Raw genomic sequence first — 27,898 nt, forward strand, 5'->3', positions numbered from 1 at the left:
ATGCTTGGATGTATTTCAATAGATCCCCACCAAGCCTTCGACTTTGATGCTCTTTCTCACCATTCTCATCACTATCGTCCAACTGTACGTTTCCCTTTACGTTTGCCAATTTTAACTGACTGTCATGTTTCATTTTCTGAAGTTCAAACTCTCTATCTTTTTCCCTGATCTATATCTCCCTTTCTCTTTCTTTTTGTTCTGCTAGGGCTATTCTTTCTTTTCTTCCTTCTTTCTTTCTTTTTTCTCTCTATCTCTTTCGTATTCATGCTGCTTTAATTCTTTTTCATGTTCCATTTGTTTAAGTTGTAACTGAATTTTTGCCGTTTCCAATGAGTCAGACTGTATCTCAGGCAACTTTAATTGCTTAGCCACTGCCTTAATTACCTAATCTTTTCGCATTTTGTCGGGTAATGTTAATTGCAATGTTTTTGCCAAATCTAAAAGTCTGTTTTTAGTCTCTGTCCGTGAGGTACTGCGTGTGACCGTTTCCACCCCCAAAAACTTCACACACTACCACACCTGAAAAGCAACCACAATATGCTCACCCCTGACTGTCTTTAAGTTCACAAAGCCAACCCAATAGATAGACTTTTGTCCCCCTCGAGCCCCCAATTTGTTATGGGCCAGAGTAGAGAACCCCAAAGTGTATCATGGAGTTCACCCGATCTACAACTTTTAATAGATTGTCGTATGGGGAGCACACGGCCCACTCTACAGGTGTGGTACAGCAGAAATGGAAAAGTAATTTTTAAATCAAAACGATGTTTATTCTATGAACTCGAGTTAACCTTTTTGAAACATAGTGAACATCTTAGCAACCATCAATTCAAGTACAAGCCCCAAAGAATACAACACTAAGTAAACCATAATAATTTCCCAAACACCATCCAGAAGGCAGAACCTTTTAACAGAATCACATCAGGTTTACATTCACTACTGAAAACATTTATAATTCTGAATTCACCAAATGATCAAGAGATAGGCGTTTGATGGCAGAGAGAACAGCAGTACACCTACTTGGTCTGGCTTCAGCTCCAACACTGAAAACGAAACTAAAACACACCCTGCAGCAAACAGCCTAAAATGAAAGTAAAAAGCTGACAGTCAGCCCAGCTCCACCCACATTCTGACATCACTAATAAACACCCATTTCTTAAAGGTACATTTCTTAAACACCCATTTCTTAAAGATATTCTCACGTGACACTCTATCATCTCGAAAGACGGGTGCAGCAGATACGTGGGAACACCACCGCCTGCAGGTTTCCCTCCAAGCCTCATATTATCCAGTCCTGGAAGTATATTGCCATCCTTTCACTCTCACTGGTCAAAATGCTGGAAAACTTTTCCTAACAGCATAGTGGTACAGTTACATCACATGGACTGCAGTGGTTCAAGAAGGTGGCTAACCAGCACCTTCTCGAGGGAAGTTAGTGATGGGAAATGAAAGCTGGCCTAGACAGCGATGTCCACATTGCTGTGGTTTTACAGATGTAAATTACAAATACACATTTGTCAGATAGCTCGTGCTCAGTCCAGAAATAACCAGAATATGTAATTGTCTTGTCGTGACACACATGTAATTTATTTTTATTACGAATAGCCACCTGCTTATTACAATTTTATTCTCCGTACATGTCAGCAGCATGTACTCATGACATGTCTCCCCAAGATAAGTTGGCTGTAAGTTAATGCAACAGATGGTAGATAACATTAAAAAGGTTTATGCAGTATTTTGTTGGTTTTTGCATATATCTTTGGATTACTCATGAAGTTCAGTCTTTCCACTTTGTTCACTTGTTCTGATTATTTTGGCCTTGTAACAATGCAGCATTTCATTTAGTCTGTTAGATTTTGTCCTTCGAGGAACTAAAATTTCTATTTTGTTAATTTAAAGAATTGGACATTCTAAACTCCAGGGGAAAAAAAATAACAAATAACAGAAATTAACACCTTGATCTTTACACTTCTGGTTTCTTTTCAACACTGATGTCTTGTTGCTATGGCAGTAAAAGTAAAACATTAGTTTTCACTTGCACTGATGACACCCAGCTCTATCTCGCCACCATCTTTCTCGACTCCTCTGTTGCTAAGATATCAGATTGCCAATCTGTCATCCGATATTGGATGACCAGAAATTTCCTCCAGTTAAATATTGGGAAGATTGAAGCTAAGCTCCAAATTCCCTTCTCTGGCCAGTGACTCCATCCCTCTCCTTGGCAACAATCTGAGATGAAAACAGTTTGTTTGCAACCTTGATGTCTTGACCCCGAGGTGACATTCTGACGGCATATATACACCATTACTGAGTGCCTTTTTCCCCCTCTCCGTAGCATTGTTTGAATTTTCCCCTGTCTCTGTTCATCTGCTGTTGACGCTCATTACCTCTGCGCTTGACTATTTCAGTACACTCCTGCCACATTATATCCTCCGTAAACTTGAGATCATCCAAAATTCTGCCCGTGTCTTAACTCCCACATCACCCTTTAATTCACTGACCTACATGAGCTCCTGGTTAACCGCCTTGACTTTAAAATTCTCATCCTTATTTTCCAATCCCTCCATAGCCTGGCCCCTCCCTATCCTTATAATCTCCAGCCACCGAACATTTCCGGATACTTGCACTCATCTAATTCTGGCCTGTTGCGCTTCTCCAATTTTAATGGCTTGTCTCAACCTTCGCTTGCTTAGTACATAAGCTCTGGAATTTCCTCCCTCGCTCACTTATCTCATTAAGGCACTTCTTAAAAAGTAGCCTTTGGTCACGTGACCCAGTATATCCTTATTTGGCTCAGTGTCCTATTTTGTTTTATAATGCTCCTGTGAAGCACCTTGGGATGTTTTATTATGTTACAGACAGAATATTAATGGTGCTTTTCTTTCTGTATGTAAATCATTGCTTTTTGTTAGCATCGCACTGAATTTTCTGGGTTTCCTGCAATTAAGTTAGGGACTTGTACATCACCTTTAGCATTCAGTCCACCCTTTCTAGTCCTGTTAACATGTCACATATTTGCCCTTCCTGCACCAAAACCATAACTTGGTCTTGATGTCTCAGCACGTCATTTATATTTTCTCTTTGTATTTATACTTCCTGATTAGTGGTGGTGCCCATCATGCAGCTGTGCAGGTAGGGGAATTCTTTCATTACTTTCAGATCCTCTCTTGGTTTTTAAAATTAAGGTAGTAGGAACTTTCAGGCGTTATTGTAAAACAGCTCTAGCTGAAACATGCATCTGTTTTGATCAGTAAACATTTTCAAAATGTGGTTCCAGGGTTTGGAATATCTATTCTTAATTGTATGCTTGGACTCTGACCTTATTCTATTTCTGAATCTGAAGCGTAGATGGTAAAGAGAGTACCAGGTCTCATTGCAACTGGATGTTTCGTCAGCTTTCAGATAAATTGAGTAATGCTGTGTTTTGGGGCTAATATTGCACTGCAGTTCACATGTTAACACACTTTTATGGTTAATTGCAAGTCATTTCACACTTCTAAGTAGTTTCTTTGTCATAACAATTTGAATGAACTGAAGTGAATGACGCAGGAACTAGGAACCTAGTGCTAAAACGAATCATCACTTTGTATTAGAATACATGAATCAAGAGCAGACTATAATGTTGCCAGCTTAAATTTGATCCTAATAGAAGTACCTTTTTGAGTCTAGCTTTTATTGAAGAGTTCACTTGTACCACCATTCCATTCCGTCTCTTGAGACTAGCTGACAATCAGAAGAACACTGGCTGTTTTAACTTCATCTGTGGACGTCAGTGATGTGAACAGCTATTTTAAATGGTTGTCTGTCTCTTTAACTGCTTTGTAAATGGTGCCAGTGGTGTAACTGAAGTGACGAGGCTAATAATGGGGTATTGGAATGGAGTGCCAGGGCAATGCAAGTATCTGGAAATTGTATTGCAGTGTTGTGATTGCTGATGACTACATTGAATAAGTGGAAGTAGCTACACCTGTCTACGTCCATTCTCTGCTTCTCCAAATTTGGCAAAGGTTTCTTGGCATAGTATCCTTTATCCACATTTTATTACTCATGTGCAATCTGAGTCATTGAGTCTACTAGCAAAAAGTTACTTTATTCCTTACTCTTTCATTCTGTTGCACTTGCTACATGAGTCAACGTTACTCCAGTACTATGAATCTGAGATTGTGGCTAGAAGATTCTCCCCTTCAGGGAGGATAGTAACTTATGTTTCAAAAATTCTTCATACTGTATTTTGTGTTGCTGCATGAAAGTTGCAGTATGTCTCTCCTGACTTTGGAAAGGAGCAGTCAGATCATTTACACGAGGCAGTCACACATTCTGATTGGGTTAAAATATATTATCTGACCTAATAAAGACCAGAGGCAACCTAAATGAAGGTAAATGTGTTTTAAGGGCTTGGTTCTGCTTTTATGAATTGAAGAGCAGCAAGAAATGAAGTTGTTGTAATTATCAAACCCTCTCTCCCATCCACTTTGAATATTGTTTAAACTATTAATGATGACATTTCCACCAATATGTGCCTGAATGGCTTATTGAAATGAGATGGTATCACAGGAACATGACATTGGGGGCAGGAGTAAGTCATTCAGTTCTTCAGATATGCTCTGCCAGTCAATAGGAACAAGGCTGCTCTGGTTGTGTCTCAACTCAATTTAAATGTCTGCCCCCATAACCCTCGACTCCCTTATGCCATGAAAGTTGCAGTATAACTCCTTTTCAAGTGGAAGCATCCTCCCATGACCTACTCTTATCAAATCCCCCCCCCCCGGGGTCAAGATCCCCTCCTCTTCTAAACTCAAATGGGTATAGGCCGAACCTGTCCAGCTTTATTACATTTGTGAGTTGCATACCCAGTTTATTGTTTTACCATCTGACTGGCAAACCACAAAGAAGCTGGCTCTATCCAGACAGGACAACTGGCCCATCTAACCTGACTGCTGGAAGATTTTGTATCATCGCCTACAGAACTGACTCAATCTCTACATGTCGACTTGATCTGGGGACATCAACACCGGTCTCCAGCTAGCCGAATACAAAATGCCTAGCTTTCGGAGCACAGCTCCTTCCTCAAGTGAATGAAGAGGTGAGTTCCAGAATGTTTCTGGAACCCACCTCTTCATTCACCTGAGGAAGGAGCTGTGCTCCGAAATCTAGTGATTCGAAACAAAACAAATCTGTTGGACTTTAACCTGGTGTTGTACGACTTCTTAATGTGTAGTGGGACATTGCAGGCACTCCCTACATGGATTTCAAATGTGAAATAAACTAACCTTCTGAAGCAATCCTACTCCTAACGTGAGTTTACTGTGGATTATACCCACAAGAATTTCCCAGATGTTACTTGCCTTTAATCTGCTTCCTCACTCCTTCCTTTCTTGAATGAAGGTGTTACATTAGCTTATTTCCAATCAGAAATTCTTTGACAATCTAAAGAACTTTGGTAGATTATAGCCAATGTATCTGAGATATTTGCAGCCATTTCTTTGATGGGGTGTAGACCATCTGATCCTTGGAACTTTGTCAGTCTTTAGGTCTCATAGTTTTCCCAGCACTTAAGTTCCTCCCTCGCATTCACCTCTTGATTTTCAAGTATCTTTGGTGAGTTTTCCAAGTCTTCGACAATGAAGACATACAATACCTTTCAACCTGCCAATGTTCTGAGCTAACTCTGCAAACATACAAACCAAGTATCATAACTTGACTTCATAATCCCTCGCAACAGACTTCTGATGGTATCACAAGCAGCAATGACTCAACGGTAGCATACGTCTTGCATTCGCCTGATTGTCCCCAGACCTCTTAATTTCATGTGATATTGGCAGTTGCCTGCTGTTTACTTCCCATCCTACCTCCGACTTGCTGCTTCTATATGCTACATCTAGTTGTTGGGTCATTTGGTCTCCAGTGAATTTGCAAGTACAGCTTCAATGCTAGTGTGAACTAGTTTCACTTTATACTGATGAACATATAGAATGTGAATTGTACGTGAACATCAAAGTCAGGGAATATCTCGTTCTGGTGTCAGAACCTACATTGCATTTGGGTCCATTTTACAAAGGCAACTTGTATTCATTATGCCTTTAGTGCAGTAATTTCCAAAATTGATTTTGTGACCCGCAGGTGGGTCGCGGGCAGTGGGGGACACCAATGGTTATGGTGTAGGAACACAAAGACAAGCCATTGCAAGTGATTCTCTGGCTAGGATGAGATAGCTAAGATTGGAACCTTTTCAGGAGCCAGCAGACACACCCAGCTGGATGACAGTGAAAAAGCAATGGAGGAAGATGATTTGGTTAATCCTGTCAAAGACTGTAGAGAGGTTAACAAATGTAAGGAAGGATTGTGCAATGTCCAGTTGTGGTGATGCAGTGAGCGGTCGGGTACAAGGCGACTCCCGTTCAGTGATGCACTTTTGGCCCTTGTCACCCGATTATTGAGTGTAATTCTTTTTAAAAAGAGACCAGGTGAGTTTGCTCTTACTGATCTCTGCTCCAATGTGGGATGCCTGCAGGGGGTAAAACCAGGCAGAAGACAGTTTAAAAACTCCTCAGCTGAAAAGGCAGCACTTCGTGGTGAGGGGAAGAAAAACATGGCGGAGCCCACCAGATCGCCGACGCCTACCCTGGAGCCAACGGAGAAATTGATGGAATTCCTTGTGGAGGAGCTCCGTAAACAAAGGCAGTTGATGGCAGAAGATGTTTGCTGAGTAATTGAGGAAGCGGTGTCCCCCCTTCAGTTAACCTTGGAGAGGGTGGAGCAGCAGATGGAGGCACAAGGCAAGAAGATCCATGACATGGAAGAGGTGGTCTCCGATCTTAGTGACCAGATTGCCTCTTGAGAGGCTGAGGTTAAGTTGATGCCGGAGACCCAAAAGGTTTTAAGAGCCAAGATTGAAGACCAGGAGAATAGGTCCAAGCCCCAAAATCTTCAAATTATTGGGCTACTGGAGGGCACCGAAGGTATGAATGCCACAGAATTTGTGGCAAAGATGCTTGATGAATTAGTGGGGGAGGGGATCTTTGCTAACCCTCCCGAGATGGACTGGGCCCACCGGCCACTCGGTCCAAAACTGAAATCCGGCGATCCATCATGGGCAGTCATAGTCCGTCGTCGTAGATTAGTCGACAAAGACCGGATCTTGAAATGGGTGAAGGCCAAGACGGAATGCTATTGAGAAGGCCAGTGTTTGAATTTACCAGGACATTGGGGCGGAACTGGCAATGCGATAAGCTACATTCAACAAGGCCAAGACGGTGCTTTACAAAAAAAGAGGTGGGATTCAGAATGTGTACCCAGCTCGACTGTGGGTCATGTTTAACAACAAGGACTATTAATTTAATACGCTGGAGAAGGCGAATGACTTTGAGGAAGAACGGATTAGGAGAGATTTGATTGTGGTTATGGGATTTTTTTTGCCGTTTTTCTGCCTTTATTTCCTGGGTGAAACCCATATAATGCCCCCATGGCTAGTGTGTGGATCAATGCTGTGAGCTCGGATTATTGCCAACTACACAGGCATGAGACCGGGATGCCTGCTGTCTCCACTATTGTTTGCGCTAGCGATTTGAAGCATGACAGTTGCGCTTCGATTGTCAGGGGAATAGAACGGTATTAAGGGGGGGGAGGGGACATCGTGTCACTTTATGCGGAAAATTTGTTGTTGTACGTTTCTGATCCTCTCTCAGCTATGGAATAAATTATGGAACTGTTGAAAAAATCTGGATCCGTTTCAGGATATAGATCGAATATGAACAAGAGCGAGATATTCCCAGTAAATTCCCTGGAGAAACGGACAGATCTGGGGAGGCTGCCTTTTAAGCTGGCCAAGACAAAGTTCAGGTATTTAGGGATTCGGGTGGCGCATGATTGGAGGACAGGGTGTGAGCGTTGTTCAGGGGGGCCTGCAAATCACTCACGCTCTAGTCCTATCCCAAGCTAGTTGGGTTCTGGGTCTCATTTTTTGAGTACATGTCCGATATCTTTGGGGTCAAACTAGAGCCATTTCCGCTGGTTTTTGGGTGTCAGGCTCCCCAGATCTCCTTGAGCTGGGGGGACGGACTGAAGTCTTAGCCTTTGCCTCCTTGGTGGCTCAGAGGTGGGTCCTGCTTGGGTAGAGGTCAGCAATGCCACCCAGGGCCTCAACACAGCTGAGTGACCTGGCAGAATTCCTCTGATTGGCGGGCGGCACGGTAGCATAGTGTTACTTTACAGCGCCAGGGACCCGAGTTTGATTCCCGACTTGGGTCGCTGTCTGTGCTGAGTCTTCACGTTCTCCTCTTGTCTATGTGGGTTTCTTCTGACTACTCTGGTTTCCTCCCATAAGTCCCGAAAGGTGTGCTTGTTAGGTGAATTGAACATTCTAAATTCTCCCTCTGTGTACCCAAACAGGCGCAGTAGTTTGGTGATGAGGGAATTTTCACAGAAACTTCATTGCAGTGTTAATGTAAGCGTACTTGTGACACTAATAAAGATTATTATTATTATTAATAAAAGATTAAATATACCCTGAGAGGGTCGGAAGAAGGGTTCTATTCCAGGTGGATGCAGTTCATCACTGGGAGGGGAAGTTAGATAGTCAGCTGTTTAGTTGGGAATAGGGTCGAGGGAGCAGGAGTGGGTCTCTTGAACAGTGGATGTTTAAAGTAGTTGGTCACCGTATCCTTTCAAGTCTGTGGCCTTTGGACTTAAGGTAACAGGCTGTACAAGGGGAAAGGCCAGGCTGAGAGAATAAATAGTAAGCAACTGCAGGCTTAGTGCAAAATCTTAATCATACAAATGCACCCTTAGGGGCTTGCAGTCTGTCCCTGGGCTTCTGTTTAACACGTGTGCCAAATCATTTAAGTTTTCTAGGTATTTGTAAATTTGCCAATTTCACATTAGGCATGTAACATGGTAAATTTAGAGTACCCAATTTTTTTTTCCGATTAAGGAGCAATTTAGCATGGCCAATTCACCTAACCTGCACATCTTTGGGTTGTGGGGGTGAGACCCACAGACTTCCCGGAGAATGTGCAAACTCCACAAGGACAGTGACCCGGGGCCGTCATCGAACCCGGGTCCTCGGCGCAGTTGTGTAACATTTCCATGGCACAGCCTGTCATAGCTAAATCAATATATTGAAAAAATGCTTAGCTAACCAGAACTTGTTACCTGTCTATCAAGTTAGTCTTAATGGTGAGACTCTTGGAATAAAGCAAGTTGTTACCTTATTTGAAATTTCCTAAAATGAAAACCAAACATTCTGTCCCACCTGCAGCACAAAATTAAGCTAATGTGCAGATTTATGGTTGAGCGTTGTCATTGTCCTTTTTCTTTATCCCTCCTGCACTTGCACTCTGAGCTTTATTTTTTGCAGTGCAGTTTACAAAGAGTGAGGTGCAATGAACTCCCTGGCATGCTGTCCTCTAAAATGGAAAGAATATGGAGGTCAGCATAATTAATTAATACAAATGCTGAAGATTTGAAATGCCCCAATTATGAGCTCTCAAGATAAAGCATATATTTGACTTTTTTGTGCTATCACTTTGGGCTTAGTCGTTAACTCGTTTACCTCATTTACAAAAGTACTTTTTTTAGCTTGGAACTTTTAAATGATTACAATATTGGTATTAACTTCCCTTGCTTAAAAAGCAAGCCTCATTCTTCAGTGCAATGCAGCTGTAAGTGAGGATTACAATGAATGTTAGCTGCAAGAGTTGGTTGTATTTGCATCACTTGAACAACCATATCAAAGAATTAAGATTTGTAAGGTGTTGCTGCAAGTTTTTATTTCAAAGTTATTCAATGTTCCTTTAATTAATTTATGTAGCAACACTCACTAATATTTTCAAAATGACAATTCTATTTACATTTGACACTGTTGGAAGGAAAATGTGGATTCAGTGCTGCTTGCAAATAATTTATTACAGATTTTGGTCTTGTGCAGCTGCCAACCCTTCTTTCTCAATGTGCAGTTGATGTAGTTTACAGGGATTTCAGCAAAGCATTTGACAAGGTCCCACATGGGAGACCTGTAAAGAAGACAAATGCACATGTGAAACAGTGAAATTTGATCAGATGGATTCAAAGTTGATTGAGCTGTAGGGTGGTGACAGGTTAGTGACTGGAAGCCAGTGTCCAGTGGCGTATCTCAGCAATCTGTGCTGGGTGCCCTAATAATCATCCTTTATATAAATTACTTGGATGACTATGTGGGGGGTAGAATCAGTAAGTTTGCGGATGACACAAAGATAGGCTGGGTGGTTAGCAGTGAGGCGGAGAGTCTTGGGTTACAGGATGATATAGGCGGGGTGGTCAATTGGGCGGAAAAGTGGCAAATGGAATTTAATCCTAAAAAGTGTAATGGTGTTACACTTTGGAAGGTGCAATTTGACAAGGAAACATTCAATGAATGGCACCGCACTGGGGAGTCCTGAGGAGCAAAGAGAGCTTGGCGTGTTTGTAAATAGATCACTGAAGGCAGAAGGGAAGATTAAATGGTTTGGATGGAGCAGATTTTGTCAGATGTGTCCAGGAAGCATTTTGTATATAGGTCGACTCAATATGTAGATAGGTCGACTAGGGGGGAGGCCATATTGGATTTGGTGCTTGACAACGAAGCAGGCCAGGTGTCTGATGTCTCGGTGGGAGAGCATTTTGGTGATAGTGACCACAACTCCTTGACCTTTACCATAGTCATGGAGAGGGATACGAACAGACATTATGGGATGGTATTTAATTGGGAGAGGGGAAATTATACTGCTATTAGACAGGAGCTGAGGAGCATAAATAGGGAACAGATGTTCTCTGGAAATGCACAACAGTAATGTGGGGGTTGTTTCAGGAGCACTTGCTGCGAATGCTGGATAGTTTTATCCCACTGAGACGAGGAAGGAATGGTAAGGTGAAGGAGCCTTGGATGACAAGAGAAGTGGAGCTTCTAGTCAAGAGGAAGAAGGAAGCTTATGTAAGGTTGAAGAAGCAAGGATCTGGCACTGCTCTAGAGGGTTACAAGGTAGCCAGGAAGGAACTGAAAAATGGACTTCGAGCTAGAAGGGGGCATGAAAAAACAAAGGTGGGAAGGATTAGGGAAAGCTCCAAGGCGTTCTACACTTTTATGTGAAAAATAAGAGGATGGTCAGAGTGAACATGGGGCCAATCAGGGGTAGTGGAGGGAACTTGTGCACAGAGCCTGAGGAGGTAGGGGAGGTCCTAAATTAATATTTGCTTCACTATTCACTAGAGAGACGGACCTTTTGTTGTTTGTGAGAACAGCGTGAACCAGGTTAACAGGCTCAATCAGGTTGATATTAAGAAGGAGGATGTGCTGGAAATTTGGAAAAGCATTGTTGCACGTTTTGCTATGGGCGCAAAACGCGTTTATTGGGGTGTATTAACTTGCCTGTGTTAAAGGCCGTGTGCTTAACACCACTAGGCTCTGTCTTGTGTATTTTTCAGCTCAGGAGTCGCCAGTTGCCATATAGACAACTCACATATATTCCAAGGTCAAGTTCAAAGTAATAAAACGATACACCGATTAGTAAGTTCCAAACGATCAATATTTATTATTCAATTATAATAAATACGCATGCACACACTAAGGGACTAAGCTATGACTAGACTAAGCAAACAGAATACTTAACTACACAGGAACAGGCAAGGTCAGGGAGCGAGGCCTTCGTCCCGGTCTTGGGCTGCAACCTTCAGAAAGCGTGCTGGTCACTGGGGGTCTAGCGGGCTTGGTTCGCGTAGCGAGCGTCGTACTGGCACTTACGGTTCGGCGGCTGGTGCTCAATGGCTGGAGTCAGGATGCGAGTTGGAGGTCTTGGTCAGAGCCGGAGCACGAAAACAACAGACAGGACCATGTGTGGGGGTCTATATTTATAGGGGTCCCCAATGTCCTTCCCTCTTCTTGGGCGGGCTTTACCTCTAGGTATCGATTGGATAGCTTCCTCATCGATACTGTTTGAATTCCCCAATGCGAGGGGGTCTCCGTGATGGGGGGGGCGTTTCTTATGCCCTTTTGTTTGGAGGTTTCTGGTGCCTCGATGTCTGGGCCTTGGTTCAAATGTGTCCATTCAGAGTCAAATGTTTCTATTGTGTGGGTGTTCAGGTCTGATTGCCTCATTAGTATGCAAAGCGTTTTGCCATTTGCACCTAACTAAGGTCTTCTCACCTGAGCCCAAACTGGTTTCTGCTACTTGCAGAATGCAAAATGCTCTCTTTACAGACTGCTGTTTTGGCTAAACTGCCTTTTTCCCTGCAGTCTTAGCGCTTGGCTTACTTTGCAGCTCAGCGTCCATTTTAGGTGGCTACATTCCCTCCTTGTGATCCTCACAATCAAAATATTGTGAAGGATCACCTATGTACGTTGCCTTGAGTGCATCTGGGTTGCCTTCTTTGTGTCCCCTGACCTCTTGCCAGTTCCTGGGCTATTCTATCTTAAACTATGGGAGGAAAAATTTTTTTAACTGACATCTCTACTTGGCGCTATGTCAAAGGGGACATGCATTACCACAAACGGGAACCTCTACCTATCACAATTATCCTTAACCTTAACTTAAACATTTCATCACACTCTAAAACCTTAACCATTCACACCACAACATCACACTTCCTAACTCGGCAGTCGAGTATAGGACAATATAATACAGGGTCGAACTTTATTTACAGAGTGCTTTAATCAGTGAGGGGCTGAGGGGCTTGGTGAAATCCGAAGATGGGAAATTGAACTCCATAGACGGTTGAGGGGCAGGAACGGGAGGCTCTCCTCTTCCACTTCCTCAACCTGAGGGTCTGTACCAGTATAATGAGGATCGCAATCACCAGTAGTGATTCGATTACGTATGACATGGAGTACCATGTCATAAATTTTGTGCACCAGGTCTGAACCTCACTGATCAGAGCTGAGCACTGGGGAGTTGCTGTAAGGGAAACATTTACTGTGGGGGTTGTGGGGGAAACGTGTCTTGCTTCCACACATACAAATATAACATTTAAAAGCAATAGGTGAGCTTCCATCATCTTCAACTTGTTCTTCCTTCTTTCTTCCTCCTGTATGGAGAATCCTTGCTTCGATCCCTGTCTCGTCCTTCGAAAGCTATGGGATCAAGCACAGTATCTGTCAATACACAGTTTAAGATCTTTACCTGTTAGTGCATCTGTCTTTTAAATTCCAATTGACCCTTTAAAAATGACTGGCCAAGTCACACCCTGTGACTCCCCTCATTTTTTTTTTTCAAAAGCGAATTTGAAGACCAGAATACACCTAACAATCCTTCTCCTGCGAGCCGTCTCGCAGGCTTTGCTAGTTTACCATCCGAATGTTCCCGGATGTAAATAGCATGTGGGATGGCGGCCTAAGGGCTGCCTAACGAAAAATGAAAACAACTTGGAAATGAAAGGTCGAATGGGTTGCGTATGGGCCGCTACGGGTACGAGTTGGATGGGATCCCCGGGTAGGGCGTGCTGTGCCATACCCGAGCTTGGCTGACCAAGGTTGGTTCTCAGACAGGGCGGGTCCTCAGTGCCGTTTGTCCACTGCCTGAGTAACCTGGATTAAACGGGTACGAATGTGTTAACCGTGACTTGCAGCCTCTATTCACCGAATAGAGGGGCACCTAAAAACAAGGGAGCCAAGATGCTCCCACTGAGGACTGAACTGAAGTTTTCAGAGATATCTGCGGACAAACTATTGGGTGTGTAAGGCGGTCACAAGCCTTACAACTTTGAAAAGATCTCCAATCAAACTGTTTTTTTTTGGAACCGAAGTTCTCAAAGGTATCGGCGGACAAGCTAACGTGTATGTGAGGTGGTCACAATCTTTTCAGCTGAAAAGAAGATGTCCATCCTCCAACTGAACCATTTACATTCCTGAAAGACAAACAAACATAAAACGATAAACAAACATACGTGCAGGTTCCATCAGAAAGGACATTGTTTCCCTCAAACGATTCCTATTTTACATCATCTGGACACCTCACTTTTCCTCTGTCTCTGTGAACAGGGTCACAAAGGGGTTGCCGTATCGGGATTCAGACACCGTGTCGTCCTGCTCTCCCGGATCCCACACCCTTGTGTGGATCAGGCATGATATTTTTGAATTGTGTGACCGGGGGTCACTTTCATCGTTGCGGACAAGTCTGTATGAATTGTCCCTGTGCCATAGTGTTGTGTCAAGTGTGTTGTCGGGGTAGTCGGGGTCGGGTGGTGGTTCTGGGTTTTTAAGGTAAGTGACTTCCATGGGGTCACTGGAGTCGGGGTCGTAGTTGGTGCAGTGTGGGCTGTATGGCTGTGTGCTGTCGCTGTCCTCAGAGTCAGTGTCTGTCCTGCTGTCTCTGCTGTGGCAGCTTGTGGGCGTTTCGGGGCGTGGTCTGTCGTGGTCTGTGGGCGGAGTCGTGGGCGAGTCCGATGATGAACTGGTCTGTGAGGGGGATGGTGGAAAGGTGTCTCTGGTGGGTGGGGTGAAGTGTTCTGCTGCGTCTAGCAGGACATGGTGAGCATGGTTGGCCTGTGTTCCATATGCCTTTAACTGGTTGATATGGAACCACGCGGTCTTCCCATTAGGATATTTTATCCTGTAAACTGAGGGGCTAATTTTATCCGAAATTGAGTATGGACCGGAATATTTTGGAGCCAAAAAACTGCTGGGGTTGTAAACAGATAACATTACCTGTTGCCCAACCTGGAATTCTGTGGGGTGTACGGTCTTATTAAAACAAGCTGTGCGTTGTTGACGGCGTTTTCCTAGCTGAACTGCGGCTGCAATCTGTGCAGACCTCACAGTCTCAACCAAGTCTTTAACCATCTTTTCGTGTGTGAGGGCCGTCACTTCGGGGCTAGTCATGTCCAGTCCTAAAAGGAATTCTGTACCTTTCATAGGGCGTCCGGTCATGAGTGTGTGTGGTGTGTATCCTGTGGAAGTGGAAACAGTGTTCCTTATGAACATGAGTGCAAATGGGAGCACTGAATCCCATGTCGAATTGTTCTCCTGTACCATTTTCCTAAGGGTAGTTTTTAGGGTCCGATTCATGCGCTCCACAATCCCGCTGGACTGTGGATGATACGCAATGTGGAAATTTTGTTTTATGCCGAATATTGTCAGGACGTTCTTCATGACCCGTCCTGTGAAGTGAGATCCCTGGTCCGAATCAATACTTCGGGGTAAACCCCATCTCGTGAAGATGTGGTGGGTCAGGATCTTTGCAGCTGTCTTAGCTGTATTTGTTCTAGAGGGGAATGCCTCTACCCATTTGGTGAAGGTGTCGATGACCACCAGAACGTATTTATAGCCATTCCTACAAGGGGGCAATGGTCCTATAAAATCGATCTGGAGGTTTGTCCAGGGGCCGTTAACTGGTCGGGTATGCCGAAGTTGTGCTTTTTTAGAATACCTCTCCGGGTTATTCTGAGCACAAATAAGGCAATTCTCAATATAATGCGTTACATCAGTCCTGAGATTAGGCCACCAACAGAGCTGCCTGAGGTGCCTCGTGGTTGCATCAATTCCCTGGTGCCCGTGGTTATCATGAAATAAAGCAATCATTGCATTCCTGTCCTGCTGCGGGACCACATAAAGTTGTTCCTTTATGATCACACCCTCATGTGTGGTCAGTGCGTGTTTAAATCTCTCGTACTCTGGCACAAAGTTGCCTTTGAAAACCTCCCTGAGATCCTCATCCTGCTTCTGTGCTGCTACAAGATCTTTAATATCTGTCTGTGAGATTTGGACTGCGCTCACAGGGGCGCTAGCTGGTGCGCTAGCTGGGGGGGTCCATAAGTGTCCTCGCCTGGAACCTGCCTTAGCCAGTGCGTCGGCTTTTACATTCCCAGGGGGGGATGACCTATGGTGACTTCTTACCTTTATTATTCCGAAGGTCCTGTCCTTCGCTTTTTCTAAAATATGCTGGAGTAGAGGGGCTGATGGAAGGGGTTTCCCGTCTGCGGAGACAAAACCTCGTGTCCTCCACAGGGGCAGAAAATCGGTTAAACTGTTGCAGACATATAAGCTGTCTGAATATATGTCTGCTGGGCTGGGGAAAGAATCGGGGTGGTCCACTATATAAGCTATGGCCGCGAGCTCTGCTGCCTGCGCGCCTAAGTGACCTGGTAGTTTTAGTGCGATTTCTTCGAGAGCGCGACCCTGCGCGTCCTCGACATAGATGCCGCATCCTGTGATACGCTCACCATTTAAAACTGTGGATGAACCGTCCACGTAAATCCTCAGGGGTCCACACGTGTCTGTGTGTGGGGTGCTTTGGGTTGGGTTCCCTAGCTTCCTGGGGGGTGTTTTTGCGATAAAGGGTCCTGTGTTATGCAGGGGAGCTACAATTTCACAGTCATGGGGCTGTCCGGGGTATTGGAGGTTGTCTGCTAAATATGTGTGTGTGCGGGTCCGTTTTACTGTAATGTCCCGTCCTTGTAAAAGTAGTGTCCATCTAGCTGCCCTAATCTGGCTAACTGAACCGTCCTTCAGTCGACCGTCTAGGAGTAGCTGTGTGGGTGTGTGTTCGGTCAGAATAGTAATGGGGTTGAGTCCGGTAATGTATGAGAAGTATTGTACTGCCCAGAAGACAGCAAGGAGGTGCCTCTCACAGGCAGAGAATCCTTGTTCTACCGGGTCTAACAGTCGGGAGGCATAAGCCACTGGTCTTAGCTGCTCGTGCCGTTCCTGAAGCAACACGGCCGAGAGGGTCAGATCGGTGCTCGCTACCTCTATTGCATAGGGGGAAAGTTGGTCTGGGACTAGCAGCGCGGGTGCTGCGCTAAGGGCTTTTTTTAACTCTTCCACAGCCTCTGTATGCTGCGAAAGCCATTCCCAGGGGGCTCCTTTCTTAAGGAGGTCTGAGAGTGGGGCGGCTTTTGTCGCGAATCCGTCGATGTGGTTCCGACAATAACCAACCAGTCCTAAAAACGACCGGAGGGCCGAAACATTTTGGGGAAGGGGCAATTTGACAATCGAATCAATTCTTTTGAATTCGATCTCGCGTTTGCCGTGTGTGATGACTGTTCCCAAATACATCACTTTATTTTCCAAAATCTGGGCCTTTCTTGGGTTAACTTTACATCCAATTGAAGTCAAAAGTTCCAGGAGTTCGGCCAGAAGCGTAATGTGCTCTGCCTTTGTGTCTGTCTGCAGTAGTAGGTCGTCTACATACTGTACCAGACATTCGGGGCGGGAGAATTTCTCTAAACCACTTGCCAGCTGTCGGTGGAAAATGGAGGGGGAATTGTGGAATCCTTGTGGGAGGCATGTCCACGTATACTGCTGTGATTTGAAGGTGAAGGCAAATTTGTACTGGCACGCTTTTGCCAATGGTATTGACCAGAATCCGTTACTGATGTCCAATACCGTGAAGTATTTGGAGTTGAGTCCCTGCTTGAGCATGGTCTCGGGACTAGTAGCTACCGTTGGGGCTACTGCGGGGGTGACTTTGTTGAGTTCCCGATAATCGATGGTCAGACGCCATGATCCATCGGGCTTCCTCACTGGCCAAATAGGGGCATTATTGGTCGAGGCTACCGTTCTGAGCACACCTTGCTCCAATAAGCTTCCTATCACCTTTTCTATTTCCACCTCTGCTTCCAGGGGAAATCTATACTGTTTCTGTGGTCGGGGGTCCTGTCCGGTAACGTGAACTGGTCCAGTCATTCTGCCACAGTCATGACGGTGACTGGCAAATGCTGTCCTGTGTTTGTTCAGTAGGGCTTTTATTTGTCTGTCGGTGTGGAGGGTAGTCAGGTCAAATGAGTACTCTCCCACTGCGCTAATCCGATTAGCGTAGTCTCCTACTGTGAGGGTGGCGGGTGCTCTGTCTGATCTAGCCATTCGCCAGACACACTGGTTCACTGGGTCGAATGACAAGCTATGAGCGTTCATAAAATCTATCCCCAGGATGTGTTCTGCTGTCCGGGGAAGATTTACTAAAACTACGGGGTGTCTTGTGGAAATGTTCCCTAGCTGGATTGCTACGGGTGCCGTAATGTGTCCCTGCTGCGAGTGTCCTGTGAACCCGCTAAGTGTAATGGTGGATGTGGTCGGCTGCGTGTGCCGTGGTCGTAGAGTTAATGGTGGTGCGGGACCCTCCTGTGTCCCAAAGTAACTCTATGGGCTTCCCTTTTACTCTCGCTGTGACTACGGGTCTCCCTGATGGATCCCATAGTGTGTCACAGACCCAAGTGGGGGAGCCCGAACACCGTCAGTTCGTCTCGTCCACATTGGTGGGTCCTGACTGTACTGCTATATTGTGGATGGGTTTTGCCTTACTGCGGTTCAGAGTGCCTGTCTGCTGGCCTCTCTGAGATCGCTGGGGTGCATTGCATTCCTTTGCCCAATGCCCTAACTGTCCACAGTTATAGCATTCCTGTCCTTTCTGCTGCGGGCTGCTCTTCCCTTCATTTACCCATGCGGGTTTCTGGTGCTCTCTCACTGCCTGAATATCTGCTGCAGCCTGAGCCTCTTCTGGGGATTTAACCGTACTCTTTCCCTGAATTGATTGCTCCCAAGCGCGGGACAACCTTTTCAGGACCCATTTCTCATTATGGGCCTCTTCTGAGGGGTCATAACTGTTGCAAGCGCTCTGTCCTGCCTCTGTCGCGTGTGAGATTATGGTGCGCGTCCATTTAGCCATATTTTCCCGGTTCAAATGCGCTCTATTTAAATCGCCGAAAACTGCGTTGAAATGAATCCACAGCCTTCCTGCGAATGCTGTGGGGTGTTCGGATCTTTTCTGTCGGCACTTATTAAGTCCTTCTACGGGGTCACCTCGATTATACCCTATGGCATCTAAAATGGAGGTGTGCATCTCCTCTAGGGTGCCTCCGGCAACGTTCTGTGGGTCGGGGAGGGCTGCTACCACGGACTGGTCTAAGCTCAGCACGGTGAGCTTAACCTGCTCTCTCTCATCCAGGCCGTACATGGTCGCCTGCTGTTTCACTTTAGCGAAAAACTGGTGGGGGTCTGCGGTGGGGAGGAACGGAGTGATCTTCTCACATGCGTCCCTGAGCTGGGTTACAGTTAAGGGGATGGTGTAGGTTATATCTGGTGCGCCTTCTGTTGTAGCTTTTCTCTGCGTGGTTACGGGATTCATGGGTGCGGTTATGATCTGATCTGTGGGGGGTTGGGGTGCTTGCCTTTTCTGCTGCGCTGCTGGCGCACATGTTCCCTGAACATAACGCTGCGCTGTCTCACTTAATTCTTGCCAATCTGGGGCATTTTCTCCATCTAACTGTGTTCCAAAGGTGCTTTGAAACCCATTTTGCACTGAAAGCAGCGATTGCAGCTCTGCAATCTGCTTCCTGCATTTCGCGTGATCCACAGTACTTTGCCTTTGTTCTGTGGTTGCAGCATGGAGTGCTCTCAAAGCTGCTTTAAGGTCAGAGCATTGTCTCTGCAAAGCCTCTACCTGCTTGTCAGATTCTTCTCTTATCAGGACGGCACGTTGCACGTCCTGATAAGCCTTTTCGTACTGGGTCTGGGAACTGCTGAGATGGGCTAGACAAGACTGGTGTGCCCTTTTGGCATCCTCCACCTCTCTACCCTTCTCTGCCAACTTCCCTCTAAGATCCATATTCTCCCTTTCAATGTCCCTGACATCGACCTTACTCATTCGGTTCCTTTCTTCTAATTCTGCCCGGAGCGTCCTGACGACCTCCTCTGCGCCTCGCAACTGTGCCAAACAGGACACAATCGCCATCGGCTTACGTGCTTTACTCAAGTTCTTTTTATGAATTTGAGAGAGGTTCTCCCACCAAGTATGTCCTATACTTCCGGGACCTGTCTCCTCATTCAAACAAAACTCTTTCCAAAGGGGCCATCCCTTTCCTTGCAGATACTTGCGGAGTTCCAGCTCCCACGTGGGACACTGACCTACTCTGCTACTGCTGCTGGTCGCTGCGAACACAAACCTTTCTGGATCCATCAGACGTTCCATTGCCTGCATGGCCATTTTCTCTGACTCTCTTTTAGTTAATTTGGAACAGGGGGTTGCTGGGGTTGTGTTTCAAGAAACGGGTACGGCTTACGCTATGTTCCGTTCAAAAAAACTACCGAAAGTTTGTCGCAACAAAAATGCTTTCAGTTTTACCTTACAGCCCTGTTAGTACGCATGCACTAAACACACTTCCGAATTACGCTTATTGCTTTGAACACCTTGAATATTTGTGATTTATTTCCGTTTTCTTTACCAGATTTCCAATTCAAATTTCAGGGTCCTCGACGGAGTGGGGGTACCACTTGTAACCGTGTCCCGTCAGGAAGTCGCCACTAAATGTTGCACGTTTTGCTATGGGCGCAAAACGCGTTTATTGGGGTGTATTAACTTGCCTGTGTTAAAGGCCGTGTGCTTAACACCACTAGGCTCTGTCTTGTGTATTTTTCAGCTCAGGAGTCGCCAGTTGCCATATAGACAACTCACATATATTCCAAGGTCGAGTTCAAAGTAATAAAACGATACACCGATTAGTAAGTTCCAAACGATCAATATTTATTATTCAATTATAATAAATACGCATGCACACACTAAGGGACTAAGCTATGACTAGACTAAGCAAACAGAATACTTAACTACACAGGAACAGGCAAGGTCAGGGAGCGAGGCCTTCGTCCCGGTCTTGGGCTGCAACCTTCAGAAAGCGTGCTGGTCACTGGGGGTCTAGCGGGCTTGGTTCGCGTAGCGAGCGTCGTACTGGCACTTACGGTTCGGCGGCTGGTGCTCAACGGCTGGAGTCAGGATGCGAGTTGGAGGTCTTGGTCAGAGCCGGAGCACGAAAACAACAGACAGGACCATGTGTGGGGGTCTATATTTATAGGGGTCCCCAATGTCCTTCCCTCTTCTTGGGCGGGCTTTACCTCTAGGTATCGATTGGATAGCTTCCTCATCGATACTGTTTGAATTCCCCAATGCGAGGGGGTCTCCGTGATGGGGGGGGGCGTTTCTTATGCCCTTTTGTTTGGAGGTTTCTGGTGCCTCGATGTCTGGGCCTTGGTTCAAATGTGTCCATTCAGAGTCAAATGTTTCTATTGTGTGGGTGTTCAGGTCTGATTGCCTCATTAGTATGCAAAGCGTTTTGCCATTTGCACCTAACTAAGGTCTTCTCACCTGAGCCCAAACTGGTTTCTGCTACTTGCAGAATGCAAAATGCTCTCTTTGCAGACTGCTGTTTTGGCTAAACTGCCTTTTTCCCTGCAGTCTTAGCGCTTGGCTTACTTTGCAGCTCAGCGTCCATTTTAGGTGGCTACAGCATCAGAATAGGTAGGTCCCCTGGGCCAGACGAGATATACCCAAGGTTACTATAGGAAGCGAGGGAGGAGATTTCTGCGCCGTTGGTGATGATCTTTGCGCCCTCACTCTCCACTGGAGTAGTCTCGGATGATTGGAGGGAGGCGAATGTTGTTCCCGTGTTCAAGAAAGGGAATAGGGAAATCTCTAGGAATTACAGACCAGTCAGACTTGCGTCTGTAGTGAGCAAAATACTGGAAAGAATTCTGAGAGATAGGATTCATGATTATTTAGAAAAACATAGTTTGATTAAAGATATTCAGCATGGCTTTGTGAGGGGCAGGTCATGCCTCACAAGCCTCATTGAATTCATTGGGGATGTGATGAGACACATTGGTGACGGTCAGGCAATGGGTGTGGTGTATATGGATTTCATGAAGGCATTTGATGAGGTTCCCCATGTAGGGTCATTCAGAAAGTTAGGGGGCATGGGATACAGGGAGACCTGGCTATCTGGATATAGAATTGGCTGGTTGAAAGAAGACAGCGAGTGGTAGTGGATGGAAAGTATTCCACCTGGAGGTCGGTGACAAGTGTTGTCCCACACGGCTCTGTTCTGGGACCTCTGCTCTTTGTGTTTTTTTATAAATTACTTGGATGAGGATGTGGAAAGGTGGATTAATAAGTCTGACGATTACACAAAGGTTGGTGGAGTTGTAGATAGTCTTGCAGGGCTGTTGCAGGTTACAACAGGATATTGACAGGATGGAGAGCTGGGCTGAAATGTGGCAGATGATGTTCAGCCTAGATAAATGTGAAGTGATTCATTTTGGAAGGTTGAATTTGAATGCTTAATACAGGTTTAAAGGCAGGATTCTTGGCAGCGTGGAGGAACAGAGGGATCTTGGGGTCCACGTACATAGATCCCTCAAAGTTGCCCCAGGTTGATCGGGTTGTTAAGAAGGCGTATGGTGTTTTGACTTTCATTAACAGGGGGAATTGAGTTTAAGAGCTGCGCGGTTTTGCTGCAGCTTTATAAAACCCTGGCGAGTCCACACTTGGAATATTGTGTCCAGTTCTGGTCGCCTCATTATAGGAAGGATGTGGATGCTTTGGAGAGGGTGCAGAAGAGATTTACCAGGATGCTGCCTGGACTGGAGTGCATGTCTTGTGAAGAAAGGTTGAGGGAGCTAGGGCTTTTTCTCACTGGAGCGAAGATGGAAGAGGTGACTTGATAGAGGTGTGCAAGGATGAGAGGCATGGTTAGAGTGGATAGCCAGAGACTTTTCTCCAGGGCAGAAATGGCTGTCATGAGGACATAATTTTTCAGGTGATTGGAGGAGGTATAGGGGAGATGTCAGAGGTAGGTTCTTTACACAGAGTGGTGGATGCATGGAATGCACTGCGAACGGAAGTGGTGGAGTCAGTCATTAGGGACATTTAAGCGACTCTTGGACAGGCACATGGACAGCAGTAAATTGAAGGGGCGTAGGTTAGGTTGATCTAGGATTAGGATAAATAGTCGGCACACACTATGGGCCGGAGGTCCTGTACTGTGCTGTACTGTTCTATATTCTAATAGGGTGGTGAAAAAGGCACATGGTACACTTGCCTTTATCAATTGTGGCATAGATTACAAAAGCAAGGAAGTCATGTTGGAGTTATATTAAAACATTGATGAGGCCAGAACTGGAGTAGTGTGTGATGTTCTGGTCGCCACATTATAGGAAGGATGTGATTGCACTGGAGCGGTGTGCAGAGGCGTTTGGCCAGGATGTTGCCTGGGATGGACCATTTAAGGTGTGAAGAGAGGTTGGAGAGGCTTGGTTTTTTTTCGCTGGAGCAGAAAAGACCGAGAGATGACCTGATCGAGGTGTGCAGGATTATGAGGGGCATGGACAGAGTGGATAGGAAGCAGTTGTTCCCCTTAATTGAAGGGTCGGTTATGAGGGGACACAAGTTCAAGGTCAGGGGTGGGAGTTTCAGGGGGGATTTGAGGAGAAACCTTTTTACCCAGAGGGTGGTGATGGTCTGGAATGTACTGCCTGGGAGGGTAGTTGAGGTGGGCTGCCTCACATCCTTTAAAGAGTATCTGGCTGAGCACTTGGCATGTCTTAACATTCGAGGCTGTAGGCCAAGTGCTGGCAAATGGGATTAGGACTGGCAGACCAGCGCCTTTCATGTTGCGGTGCTGACTCAATGGGCCGAATGGCCTTTTCTGCACCGTATTCTGTGAATCCTCCCCTTCCTTCAGGTACCATACCCTAAGAGGATGTTGGTGACCATTGCCTTGCACTGGATTGGTTCCTGATTATGCTTGACAAAATCTTGCCGTTATTGCCATTATCTTCTGCAGTGTGGCTGACCAGGAAACTCTCTTGCTCTTACTGCCTGTCATCAAGTGTATTGGAAGGATTTACAGGCCGATAACTGACCTGTTGGCCATCAAGTCCTGAAATTGGACAGGAACTCCAAGATTCTGGCCCAGTGGTTGGGACACTATAAACTACATCAGAAGATCCCTGCCTTCCATTCCTAACACCACTAAATTAAACTGAGCTGTCAATGATTTTACTTAATACTGGTCCATATGGTGGGTTGTATTACTCTTGCACCATAAGGTGCCAATTTTCACAGATAGAAGCTGGTGATGAAATCAAAGTGAGAATGAGAACTGACGAGGAGCAAATGTGGTATTTTAAAGTTTATATCTATTGAAATAGTTCTGACGCTTGGAGCTTTTTGTTTTAGTGTACCTATCATTTTCACAGTCTGAACCATTGATTGACTGTGATTTATTCATACTTAGATTCTTAAGTGTGGACACATAGATGTAATGAGTATATGAACCAGAAGATTGGGTACTGGTGAATTATTTTTACATCTTGAAGTACTTTCTGGTGTCATAAGACTCTGAATGCAAGTAATTATTTTTTAATTGTTTATTTGAGCTTTATTCCAAAACTTGTAGCTCAGTTTTTTAAAAAAAATGTTTCCATCACCAAACCATAGTTATTCAGCCCCTCTGATTCCCAGTATCCCGTAGCCTGACCCTGTGTACTGAGGACCTTCCTAAGCATGCGTTATTCCCAATACTGTTTCTCATTGAAAAATGGTTTTTGAGCTTTTTCCACAAAACAATTGAAAACAAGAGAGATTAATTTTAAAGCTTTTCAGTTTTATATTTGATTATTAACTGCTTAAAAATAGTTGATTAGAACAAGTGGTTTAATTGTTTTCTTCTCGTGTGTTACGGTCCCAGTTGATATAACTGGACAGGAAAATCCTAGAATGGAACCCTGGCTCAAAAGACCACAACTTTTACTTTTTTTATAGAACGCGGAGGAACAAAGTCACAAGACAGCTAATTAGTTTTAACAACAAGGAAACATCATTTATTAAACAAAGTTGGATTGTTGTACAATACTCCTTTACTACTTAGTTTAACAAATACACAAGATTTGTAAATTAACATGGATTAAACAGTACATCTTAAGCTATCATGTTCTCATTAATGCAAAAGGTCCCTTTAAGCACACCACATGACTGGTCAGATACACACTCTGAAACCAAGTCAGTGTCTGTGGATTTCTCCTCAGAATGCCTTCAGATGATCACATGAGTGTTTCCAAATTTTACTCCCAGAAACGCGCTTTAAAATCGGCTCTCAATAATAATAATGCTTTCTCTTAGTGGTTTGTATTCCAAAACCACTCCAGGTTTTTCAAATTATACATTTAAACAAGGCTAGCTTCTGCTCCACTTTTAACAGCGAATCCAGACCAGGATTTTGCACCAACCTCTTTAGGATATCTTTGTCTTGACTACTGTGCCAACTGCTTTAGCTGTTTTAACAGCAAACTGTGCTTTAACTCTCGATTCCCAGACTCCATTAACTTGGCATCAGATTTGTTTTACTTTCGAAGGCTGCTGTCACACTTTAAATCTAGTCACTGCAATTGTCTCTTTAACTCAGAACACTTTGTTTACTCATCCTTGAATTCTTCTGAATAATAATAATCACTTATTGTCACAAGTAGGCTTCAATGAAGTTACTGTGAAAAGCCCCTAGTCACCACATTCTGGCGCCTGTTCAGGGAGGCCCCATGCTTCATCCCCATGCTTGTTGGTCAAAAATCTACCTGCCTCTGCCTTAAAAATATTCAAAGACTCTGGGTGAAGTAGTCACGACTCCAAAATTTAAAGACGGAATGATTGAATGAGAGAGAGAAAAGAACACGTTTGTTGTGTGAAGTCAGTTTACATTTTAAAAATCTCTAGAAATAAATTACTGCCTGCAGGAATGATACTGCACAGTTTCAATTCTCCTTCTGTGCCAGGAGAGAAAATATCGGCATTGCAGGAACATAAAGTTTTGCCATTAAAACATCCTTTAGGTACCAGTTCTAACTTTGTGGTGAGGTTAAACAGTGCAAATGCAGCAAATTCTTCAAAATGGGTAAGTTGGCAACCAGCTACTGTTTTGACAAGGCCAAAGGCGGGGCAGCACAAATTGTTCAGCAATTTGCAACTCTCTATCTCTTTGTGCCACAGATTTGATTGATTTGCACATTGTTATTTTCCCAACAGATTCTGGATTTATACTTAAATTATTGCTCCAGTAATGTCGTTTCCCAAAGCTGAACAGTTATTTGCAATTAATTTGTGGAAATGACACTGGTGAGATTTGCGTCTGATTGTTTTTTAACACCTGGCTGTCCCTTCTGCTTTCCTGGAAAATTGTGGACTTGAATAGTCCTGTAGGTGCAATTCTTTTGCCAAATAATCTAGCTTCAATTGAAAAAATCTTTACATTTTATATTGCTATTTTTCATTGCACAGAATTCACCTTCTTCCCCTACCCTTGTTAATATACCATTGGATCAATGTTTTTTGGAAATTTAGTGGATGACTAAGCATATGTTAGATCATGAAGTGCTAATCGAATGTTGCAACTGTTTAATCTCCCTTCTCACCTGATGTGGATTAGGTTAGTGACAAAATCGTAGATGCTGTTTCTATAGATTTGGCCAGTCTAATTAGGAAATTAGCGAAAGGAGAAGTACTCAGTGATGCAGTGGGATGCACCATTGACACACCAAACTGTTAATAGCACAGAGCTCATGATATACAAGCTGTTCTCGTGCAATGTGCCAGCAGCTCGTTGCAGAAATGTATTTGTAGAAACTTTAGAGAAAGTCTGCTCCTTCAGTGAAGGATAGTATGTGTTCACAAAAAAAGTAAGCGGATAAATAATTAAATGGAGATGACATACCTTAGAAAATGTACAAAATTGATGGGACATCTGTTTAAAGGGGCAAATTCATCTTTGTATGTTTTATAAAGTCCTTATCTCAAAGTAATAGTGCAGGGATTCTATGAATTCTGAAATATCCAGCTTTGCCAATTACCATGCGATCAGTCTATTCTCTTACCAACAGTAAAGTGATGGGGTCAACAGCACTATCAAATGGCACTTGCTTAGCAATAACCTGCCCACTGACATTCAGTTTGGGTTCCGCCACGACTGCTTAGCTCCTAACCTCATTGCAGCCATAAACAGACATTCATTCCCTCTATTGCCAACGCACAAAAGCAGCAGTGTGCACCATCTACAAGATGCATTGCAGGGGCTCACCGAGGCTCTTTTTCACAGAACCTACCAAATGAAAAACCACTGACATGTAGAAGGACAAAGGCAGCAAATACATTGGAACACCACCACCTGGAGGCTTCCCTCCAAGCTGCTCACCATCCTGACTTGAAAAATCTTTGCTGTTCCTTTGCTGTTGCTGGGTAAAAATCCTGGAATACCCTCCCCAGCAGCATGACTGCAGTGGTTCAAGAAAGCTGCTCACAACCACCACCTTGAGGGAAAGTAATGGGAAATAAATGCTGGTCTAGCCAGTGAAGCCCACATCTCTTGAATGAATAATTTTTGAAAAATTGGCTAGATCAGTGCTAATCGAGTTTTTTTTTAAATGGTTGTTTGGGTGAGAGCTTTTCTAAAAGTGGAAATGAAAAGTAACTGCCTTGGGGCAGAGCAGGCAAGAGGAGAAATATACAAAATAATGCCCTCTGTTTCATTTCATAGGTTTGTGTGTTGTATACTAAAAATAGATGAAGCTCGTGCAGTTTTGATGGGGCCAATGGTTTGATTCTGCCTATAACTTTGTGATTTTCAAATTTGGTTAAGGGTACAACTTGAAGAGACTAAATGCATCTAAACCTCGTTATCAGATTGACAAAAGCAGAAGGGACTTGTCACCCTGAAAATGAATTTAAACCCAGATATTTTCTTGCAATGCCGGGGTCCAGACTGCTCCCTCCTGCTGCAACAATAAATCTGGATTGCTATTACTGCCAGAATTACCATTTTGGTTTCTGGGCAAAAATATTTTACAAAACGATTTACATCTGAACAGCGCATGAAATAGTTAATAATCAAATCTACTGGAATCTAAACTTTTCCTCTCTTCCTCTACCACGCCCTAGTCCTTGCTCCCAAATAAGAAACAAAACAAAAGTATGTGCCATTAATAGCCACATCAGTGATTGGAACTGTTACTTGGTTAGTTGACAAAAAAAAATCAAATGTTGTAAAATAACCATAGTGATTGTTCTTTCATGAAAGCAAACAACTGTCCTTTGTTTGCTTTTTATTGATTGGAAAAATGTTTTCTCATCAATGGTGTATGTATGGT

At 44.4% G+C, this 27,898-nt stretch overlaps 1 protein-coding gene across 2 annotated transcripts in view; it reads left to right on the forward strand.

The window, feature by feature from the left end:
- Positions 1–27,898, forward strand: part of rragca (Ras-related GTP binding Ca) — a 66,988-nt gene that overhangs the window by 19,335 nt on the left and 19,755 nt on the right. The gene's annotated exons all lie outside the window — the stretch shown is intronic.

The sequence above is a fragment of the Scyliorhinus canicula genome, chromosome 1 (assembly GCF_902713615.1).
Source record: "Scyliorhinus canicula chromosome 1, sScyCan1.1, whole genome shotgun sequence".
NCBI lineage: Eukaryota > Metazoa > Chordata > Chondrichthyes > Carcharhiniformes > Scyliorhinidae > Scyliorhinus > Scyliorhinus canicula.